Raw genomic sequence first — 9,434 nt, 5'->3', positions numbered from 1 at the left:
ACTTCCCGGGGTCAGGTTTAACTCCTGACTCAGTGATAAGGTGACCAAGGTAAACGACTTCTTCGCGCAGAAATTGGCATTTGTCTGGCTGCAGAGTCAAGCCGGCTTCAGTTAGTCTTTTCATCAATTTTCTGAATTTAATTTCATGTTCTTGTAAATTTCGAGCGTAAATAACTATGTCATCCAAATATACGAACATCTCATTGCCTTGTAAGCCTAGCAGGACTTGATCCATGAGCCTTTGGAACGTGGCAGGGGCGTTTTTTAGTCCGAAGGGCATTCGGGAGAATTCATAGTGACCCCGGGGCGTTGAAAACGCAGTTTTTGCACTATGATCGGGGTGCATGGGAATTTGATGAAAGCCGGAAGCAAGGTCGAATGTAGAGAAATATTTAGCTGAGCCAAGTTGATCAAGAATTTCGGTGATGTCGGGCATTGGATAGGCGTCGCCGATTGTTTTTTCGTTGAGCTTTCGGTAGTCGATCACCATGCGCCATCGTTTATTACCGTCAATATCGGGTTTTTTGGGGACGATCCAAACCGGAGAATTATAAGGAGATGCGGAATGTTTAATAAGGTCTTGCCGAAGGAGTTTATTGACCTGGGATTCGATTTCATCTTTGTGGATTTTTGGGAAACGATATTGTTTGGTGTGAATTGGTGTGTCGTCCGTCGTGGGGATAGTGTGATGGGTTAGATTGGTATGGCCTAATTTATCTCCCGGGAGATAGAAAAGATGGTTAAATTCTGTTAGCAGGTCGAGTGTTGATTGTTTTTCGGTGTCATTTAGATGATCGAGGCACACACTATTCTTTAGGGTGTCCAATCTCTCTGACCTACTGTCAGTCAAGAGTACTGTTGCGGCGCCGCGACGAGGTGCACTGTATCAGGTATGCGGGGCTCAGGTTGCCGATGTGCGAGGTCAGTGAGCTGGCGGGGGCTGAAGGGGGGGCAATGGGGCGGACGGGATATGTGGTTATTAGTGGAAAGAATTAATGAATTATTATGAGAAGTGGTTTGGGTAGGAAGGGGGGATTTTTGTCCATTATTTTTGTCAGAATTATTCGGCGGGGTAGACGTAATTTCGGGCATGGCTGTGCTCAGTGGTTCGTCGAATTCTTCCAGGGTTGCCGTTGGAGATGCTATCTCTACGACAGATTCGTTGCAATTGAACACATATGAATAAGCGATGCCATTCTGATTTCGAACTATTGCTTCACCACAAAGAACATTGTTGCCTAAATTAATGTGTTTAAGGTAGCCTACTTTGATATCTGGGTTTGCAACTATTATCGGGATGACCTTCGCGGTGCGGGCCTGTATTGTGATAACACGTGCGATTTCGGGAGGAGGTTGTTCGATTTTGTTGAAGTGGATTGGCAATGAGGATCCAAGCATTACCGAGTTTGAGTTGAACGAGATAGTTGCTTTCTCTTTTCGTAAAAAGGGTTGGCCTTTCATGACCGTCATGTGGGACTGGCAATGAATCAGGGACCAAGTGAAAGGTATGGGAGTTGTTATTAAAGCATATTTCCGTTTTTGCGATGGTTTCCGTCTTTTCGTCCGTTATACCAGTCAATGTCAAACGTTCGTCTGTGGTGCGTCGTACGAAGGGCTTAACGCAACTTTCTTTGATTAAGTTTACGTCTGCACCGGTGTCGATAATAAATTTAGAGATCTTTGTCAATTCAGGGGTATCGATTGAAATTAAAGGGGGATCAGCTGAAGCTGTTATTAAGATGTGTCTTGTGGATCGGAACGCTAGTTGTTTGCATAGCTCGCGGGCGCGTTCTCCCTGCGGGCAGTGTTGCCGTTTAAATCTTGATTCGAACTTACATGGTTTTGGTTATCATGCGGGGGAGATCTACATTGGTCTGATATGTGGCCTCTGCGCTTACAGTTATCGCAGTACAGTTTGTCGCTTCTGCTGGGTTGGTTGCACTCATTGTAAAAGTGGCCCATTCTGCGATATTTGGTGCAGTATCTTGTATTTTGCAGGCGATGGCATTTCGTGATCAGGTGACCTCGGTGGTTGCAGAATTGGCAAATAGTCGGCGAGGTCCTCGTTCGATCTGCGGGAGGCGCGAGGGTGCTTGCACCGAGTGCTTGGGCGTAGGACATGGGTTCGATACCGGGCGCTTGCTGATGCGCGTAACCAGGTGTGGGCAATGACATTAGAGGGGGGATGAGAGAGGGGGTTATGGACACCTCAGGTGGAGGGGTATCGTTTTGGCAGGCAGAGACGGAAATCGGGGGATACATAGGTGTAGGAGGGGTACAATATTGTGCAAAGCGTTGCATTTGACGGTTATTTAACTCGGTCTCCTCGCTTTCGGCGACGCTGACGGCGATATCAAAGGTAGGGAGTGGTCTGATGGTAGCTATTCTTCACTCTAATTCTGGTCTAAGCCCTCTAATGAATGTTCTAGCACTGTCTTTTCTTAAGTCATTTAGCAAAGCGCTTGCTATGTCTGGCGGGTATTTTTTTCGATAGCTTTGCTTATTTCGTTTGATATTCCTCTTATTCTGCATGAGTAATCGATGACGCGCTCACGCGATTGTTGGGTAATTCTATCTAATTGAGTTGATAATTGACGTACGGGGATGTCTGGACGGTATGCTCGGCTGAGGGCCGTTATGAGGTCTTCGACGTCGTTGCAATTAATGCCTACTAAATATTGGGAAGCGGGACCGGTAAATTTTGATTGTGCAAATTTAGCAAGGGTCATTTTGTCTGAAGCTCTAATGAGGGTTTCCACGTGGCGCAATTGTTCCACAAATTGGTGAAAAGGCATGTTGTTGCCATCGAACGCAGGGATCGTCGGTAAGACGTCTTTTACTGACAAAAAAGATGAACCGGTCTCATTAGTTGGTGCCATATCGATTTTCGTAGATGGGCAATGGGTACGGGGATGAAATATCAACTTATTACTAAGGATTACAACGAACTTACAGAGCAAAGATGAACACAAACGCAAGGTACAGCATGGTTGTAGGCGACTGAAGGCAGGTGAGAATTGAAGATGTGATGCACGTCGTCCGTCGGCAAGAGGAGGGTGTAGGCGGGGAAGTCTGTTGCGTATTGAAGAGTCTCGGTTTGGTGTTCCAGGTATCTGAGTGATGCCAATCTTGGGTCCAGATTCTTGTTCCAGCGTCGCAGGCGTCCAGAAACGGGTGGGGCTAATCACAATTTTGGGTTCCGAAAGGTGATGTGAGGTATAAATCGGCTGTCGTCCGTATATTTAGTTCGTTGCGGGTTCTGAATTTGTCAGGTTCATACTTGATTTGCCGGCGAACACTCTTGACGTGGCTATCACTTATTGATATGATATCGGGAGTTTTGCGTATTAACACTTTACTTGCGTCGTATATTTCCACTCGTTGCACAGTTCGTTGCGGGTTCTGAATTTGTCAGGTACGCACTTGATTTGCCGGCGAACACTCTCTACGTGGCTATCACTTATTGACATGATATCGGGAGTTTTGCGTATCAATACTTTTCTTGCGTAGATTTTCCGGAGCACTGAACAAAGGGTAGGTCGACGGCAAAACCGCTGCCACCAGAATGTTACGGTACAGGGGGACGGCAGTCCATGCACCCACCCGATGATGTTGGTTCGGGTGCTATTTTTGTTGGTTCGTAGTCGTCGCCGTTTTCGTTCAGGGAATGGAAGGGGAAGAACAGTAATTAGAGAATGATTGTAACTTTTATTTTGATTTGGAAATTGAGTGAAGTCGATGAGGAGTAGTTGAGGCAATGGTTTTGGGGAACCGGAGTTGAAGCTGAATGTAAGAGGTAAGAGCGTTGGAATACGAGTGAGTCTTTTGCATGAGAAAATGAGCGAGGGTCCAGGGTAGAGGGGGATCGAAATAGCAAGGTAAGGGCGATAGCGAGTGGTGTAAGCCAAGACGGAAATAGGATGACAAGATATGGAGTGTGGGAATGACAGGTAAAGACAAGCGTCGAGGAAGGTGGGAGAGACGTGAGGCGGGACGTCGGATGTAACATCTCTTTATATTTTTGTCTAAAGTTAAAACTTTTGGAAAGGAAAAAAGGAAAAAAAAACCTTTTTCGGTCAGATTAAGAGAACCCACCAACATTTTTGTCAGATTAAGAAAATATGCTTTCAGGATACCGAGATAAACCTCCCCTATGAAAATATGACGCGCTCGAGTATTTCAAAAGAACTTTTTTTTTTTGCATTTTCAAAAATTTGTCATAACTTGTCGTCACGCCGAAATCGTCAGTTTTTTTTAAAGAGAGCTTCGTTGGGGCCTACTTAACACCCCTTCCGGAAATCTGACGCGCTCGAGTAAATTTTTTTTTTTCGGATTTTTGACTACTTCATATGCCTACCCCCACCACGCAAACCGGCAGATTAGTATACCGTTGTTATCCGAGGCACTTGGGGCATACGTGGTACGAATATCTGACGCGCTTGAGAATGCCCAAGTAACTGTTTTTTTTTTTACATTTTTGAAAAACAGTACACGCCATACCCACCGCTAAAATGGTTTTTACCATACGAGCTTTTCTTTTCGAAATTACTTCATCTTTCGATTTTGATAGGTCTCGACGGCGCTCGAGAATGTCGCCATTTAGCGACCTCACCTCCCTAACTATTAAGGTGTCTCACGATAAACTGATCGCAGCTCCTGGACATGGCGCGAGTCAGGATAGCTGTGTCGCAGAAAGCGAAGAAGGTAAGAACAAAGTCGTGAAGTGACTTGTTTGTTTTAAAGAGCAAACTGTTGATGTGCCCAAAGTTTTTGGTCATGAGTGCAAACATGTTTTGCTGAGATTAAGACAATAAGTTGTTGAGAACAGATGTAGCAATAATTTGTAGAAACATGTGGTTTTGGTTGAGCCGGATTTAGGAGTGGAAATCCGAAGAGAGTATGGAACTCTGTTAATTGGTTCAGCCGGATTTATTTATAGAAATCCGAAGAGACCATGAGACTCTCGGTTATCGTTGTTCTAATTCGAGAGTGCGACTTTGGCTTTCGAGGCTCGCTGGACTTGATCACTCAGAATCCTTGAACCCAAAGCCTAAATGAAACTTGAGAATAATTCGGCAAGTCACAATAGTTAGAACATGTACGGATGCATAAGGCATGCCTGCAAAGCTATTGTGGATGAAGGCAATAGTTAGAACGTGTATGGATGCATAAGGCATGCCTGCAGAGCTATTGGTGCCTTGGAATTTGAGAAATGTCATGAAATAGGTAAAACGATGCACATGGTTGCACACATGATGTAGAGATATCATGGGATTCAGCTGAGCTAAGATGCCAGACTTGTATGGTCAGGAAAGCCGAACGAGAACTAATGATGGTTTGTTCGATGTCTGTTTTATTGTTTCAGAAATGAATTAGAAGAATGAAAACTTGGCACTGGAGACGCGTGCTAGTCAGTACGGCCGTGTCGCATCACCATCACCATGTTGTTCGGTTATTGTATTTTGGTCGCCGGTTATGTAATATTGCGATGGCTTGTTTTAGTTTGATTGTTGTTGTTTGGCTTGGTTACTGTTTTTCAAATAGATTTGATATTCTAAGGATTGAATAAAGTTGCGTTTTCCGGGTCACTGTAAGTAAATTGTGTAATTCTCTTATAATTTATCGAGTATCTGACATATATACAGGGTGAGTCAGTTAAAACATTCAGAATGGGAGGAGCTCAGTTGACGGATCAGGCCGTACCTCTTAGCCAATCTGGAGCGAGTCAATTGAAACACCGAGAATGGGAAGAGCTTTGTTGACGGATTAGGCCGTAGCCCGCGTGTTTACAGTCTACAGACTGCGGACTTTACTTTGATATAAACACGCGGGCTACGGCCTAATCCGTCAACAAAGCTCTTCCCATTCTCGGTGTTTCAATTGACTCGCTCCAGATTGGCTAGGAGGTACGGCCTGATCCGTCAACTGAGCTCCTCCCATTCTGAACGTTTTAACTGACTCACCCTGTATATTGTAACGTGACCAGTGACGGGTCACCCTACATCCAGACAGACGACGGAGAACCCCCAACGGGAGCCGCGACTTGGCCCCCACGGGTGAGAGGGACCGACGCGAGCGAGACGGACGCTAACAAAATTACCGACGACCGACCAACATAGGGACGACACATCGACCGGCGCCCGAGACAGTGACAGCGCCCAAGACAGTATAACAGACCCGCGAGACAGTGCCACGACAGCAGCGCTGAGGCAACAAACCCGGTTGTCTCATGTTCATTTTCATACAACGCAGCAGATCCGAGGTATAGAGATCTGGCTGTCACCCACAGTCGATATTCAGTTAAATTTTCAAATCGATTTAAGTCAATCCACAGCGTTGTTATACAACACTAGCGTCTGCAGCAATGTATATTGATTTCTTTTTCGAGAAGAAACGAGGCCGTAGATCCGTCCATCTCACTTTATTAATTTTGAGTAAATTTTTGTTTTCTTCTTATTTATCAATTATTATTATTTTTTGTTTATTTTTTTCCTAATATCGAATAATTGGCGAGATAGAATCTCTTTAAAATTTTAATATAAATCTGCATCTTGGCAGAGATTAGGCTACGGCTTCTTCAAGTAGGCACTCACCTGTAAGTATAGGTTAAGTGTGTGTAAATTTTATTCAAGATAATATTGTTTTTTGGAAATTAAAAATCATAATTATTGATTGCAACTTGAAAATCATTCGTTGGCACAAACTAATACAAACTCGGAGTTAGGAGCAACGAGTGAAATCCGCGCTCGTTTGGCAACGGATAAAACCCGCGCCACAGCACAGGTACTAACAAACTAACGTAGTTAGAAGCAACGAGTCAAATCCGCGCTCATTCGGCAACGGATAAAACCCGCGCCACAGCACAGGTGTTCTAACAAACCAACGTAGATAGGAGCAACGAGTCAAATCCGCGCTCAGAAACATAGCGACAGATAAAACCCGAGCTGAGATAGGACATACGACACTCAAACTCCTATACCCTTGCACTGACTGACCTGTGGATGTCCTCAATATTGAATATAGTAAAAGTACAATTCATCTAAGAGAAGGACAAAGACTACTCACCGGCGCACTGTTGGTACTGCAAGCAGCAGTACCAACAGGGTATATGTATACGATGTATGCAGACATATATGTATACATTGTCTTATATTGCAATAGACATAAATAAATTGTCTATCTATCTCTCTTTCGTAGAGCTGCGCTATGCGCCTCTCTCGAGATCCTTTCGTTGTCTCTCGCTCTTTCTATAGCGTTAAGCCGGGCGGCGTGCGCGTCAGCTGTATTCGTGTATGCGTATGTCGTTATTGTTATTAATATCACTTTTCATTACTTACACACAAACGTTGTTAATTTATTTAATTGTGCCTTTTATTTAATACATAATACACAGCGAAAGAAACTTCGTTCCAACCGGGTGTCCTATGACACCTCTCACGTTTCTACATTTGAATCACTCCAGTTCTATTAGAAAAAGAATCTAAATTCAAGACTACTCTCCACGTGAAAGCACAATGGAAATTAAGGCGCCGCTGAACTGACTTGAAAATATCAAATCGTGACGTCATAAGTACGTGCAGCGCGTCTGAATATTAAACGGTGAAATAACACCGCTGATTTCATTGGCTTGTTCTGTTAGATCCAACCAATGATATCAGTTACAGATCGAGACATACTTCTTGTGGGCCATGAGCGGGCTGCTGTCACATGAAAATCGCCGTTACGAATCGTGCCATATTTACAAAAAAAACAACTGATAGTATAAGTTTTCCCGAATAAAGTGAGTGCTTTTGTACGTGGCTAACTGTCTGGCGAGAGTGAAAGAAATTGTGAAACAGTGCAATCAGTGAATATTCAACATGCGGTAGCTCCGATCGGCCATGTTTGTTGTGGCGTGATTTTATTCACTTCATTATTCTTTATTATAAACATTATCAGCGATTTGCATGACCAGTGACTCAGTTAACCACGTACACTTTTATTCAAGCTTCAATTTAAAAATTTTCCGAGTAAGATTCGTGCTTCCGTTCTCGCAGGATTCGTAATGGCGTTTCACCCAATTACCTCGCTTCTGACGGCTAGAAATATATATATGCCATGCCAGGTCAGCGGGGCCTTAATGAGTCAGGTGGGCGCTCTGCAATCAGACTGCTGACGAGCTGTCCGCGACCCTGTCTTTATACGATCACCGCCACCGATTGGTATCGATCTAGTTAGTTCATCCAGTTGACGCGGCAACGGGTTGGTGTCATGTTGGTCATGTCGCCTATTTTTCGCACACGTCACAGCATCTTTGCTTGGTTGCTGCTTGGTTAAGCTGGGAATAAGGTGAGCTAGCGGCTCACTACGTGTATCTGTTACTCACACCAGCTGAAGGCCCACGGATGATAAACAGCAGTTGAATGTTACAATAGATAAAGGTTAAAAGAATATTTTTTTTGTAAAAACTATATTTAAAAAAAAATTTTGCACGCAACTTTAATATCCCGTACGCTCAAGCAGCCAGGGAATTAAATTTCAACTAGTTTTTCGTCATCCTGATAACTATTGGGATTATCTGCAGGAATGCAAATACGTATTCACATCATTAAATCTTCAGTGCCCTGCTGCAGACTTACCTTGGTAGTTCTCGTATCCCTATCGATGTGCTTAGGATATTTTCTCGATGATGTATTCGGCTGACACCGCAACTCCGAACAAGAAAACTTTTTTGCAGCATCTGGCGTGGGTTGCAGAGCTTGGAAGGCGCTTCTCTTGATGAAGCGTTTTCGGCGTTGGTACATGGAAACAGAGCTGAAGACACCGGTGAGCAAATTGATTGCAATAGATTATAAATTGATTCTTTTGCGATATGCCAATACCATACATAAAAATCTGATAGAAATTTCCCTACACATCTAACCTTACTAGAATATTTCTTGCGATTCTTTCCGCGTCAAGCCTCAGTTAGTGATCCATTCGCCTCATACGAAGGTATTTCCAAAAATTTTGAAATGATTAATATTTACGGAGAAACTACACCCAAGGAAGCCAAGAATTCCCTACGGTGACTCAACACTTATTAAAGTATTTACCTAACGTTGCTGTCTCGGTTCAACTCGGAATTCGGTGTTGTACAGGATGGTATATCGTATATTGAAACTCCACTTCTGGCTGCCTCACGAACGCCAGCGCCCCAGCCCTCCAAATTTCGTGGAAGTGTTGCCTTCGTAAACAGTCGTTGATAACGAGAGCACAAAACAGGAATTCGAGATTCCAATGTTGTTGCTGCTGCCCCCCCTTGTAGCGGAAGAATGGTTTTCGATCGAGTCTACAAAAGTACCAAGGACAAAAATCATCATATGCAAGTAGAATAGTATGTTTTATCTATAACAAATGCGGTAAACGTACACACGTATTGCATACGATATATTTTGACGTAGTATCCGTAAAAT

This window comes from Diprion similis, chromosome 1, assembly GCF_021155765.1.
Source record: "Diprion similis isolate iyDipSimi1 chromosome 1, iyDipSimi1.1, whole genome shotgun sequence".
Classification (NCBI taxonomy): Eukaryota; Metazoa; Arthropoda; class Insecta; order Hymenoptera; family Diprionidae; genus Diprion; species Diprion similis.
This window is presented reverse-complemented; position numbering follows the sequence as displayed.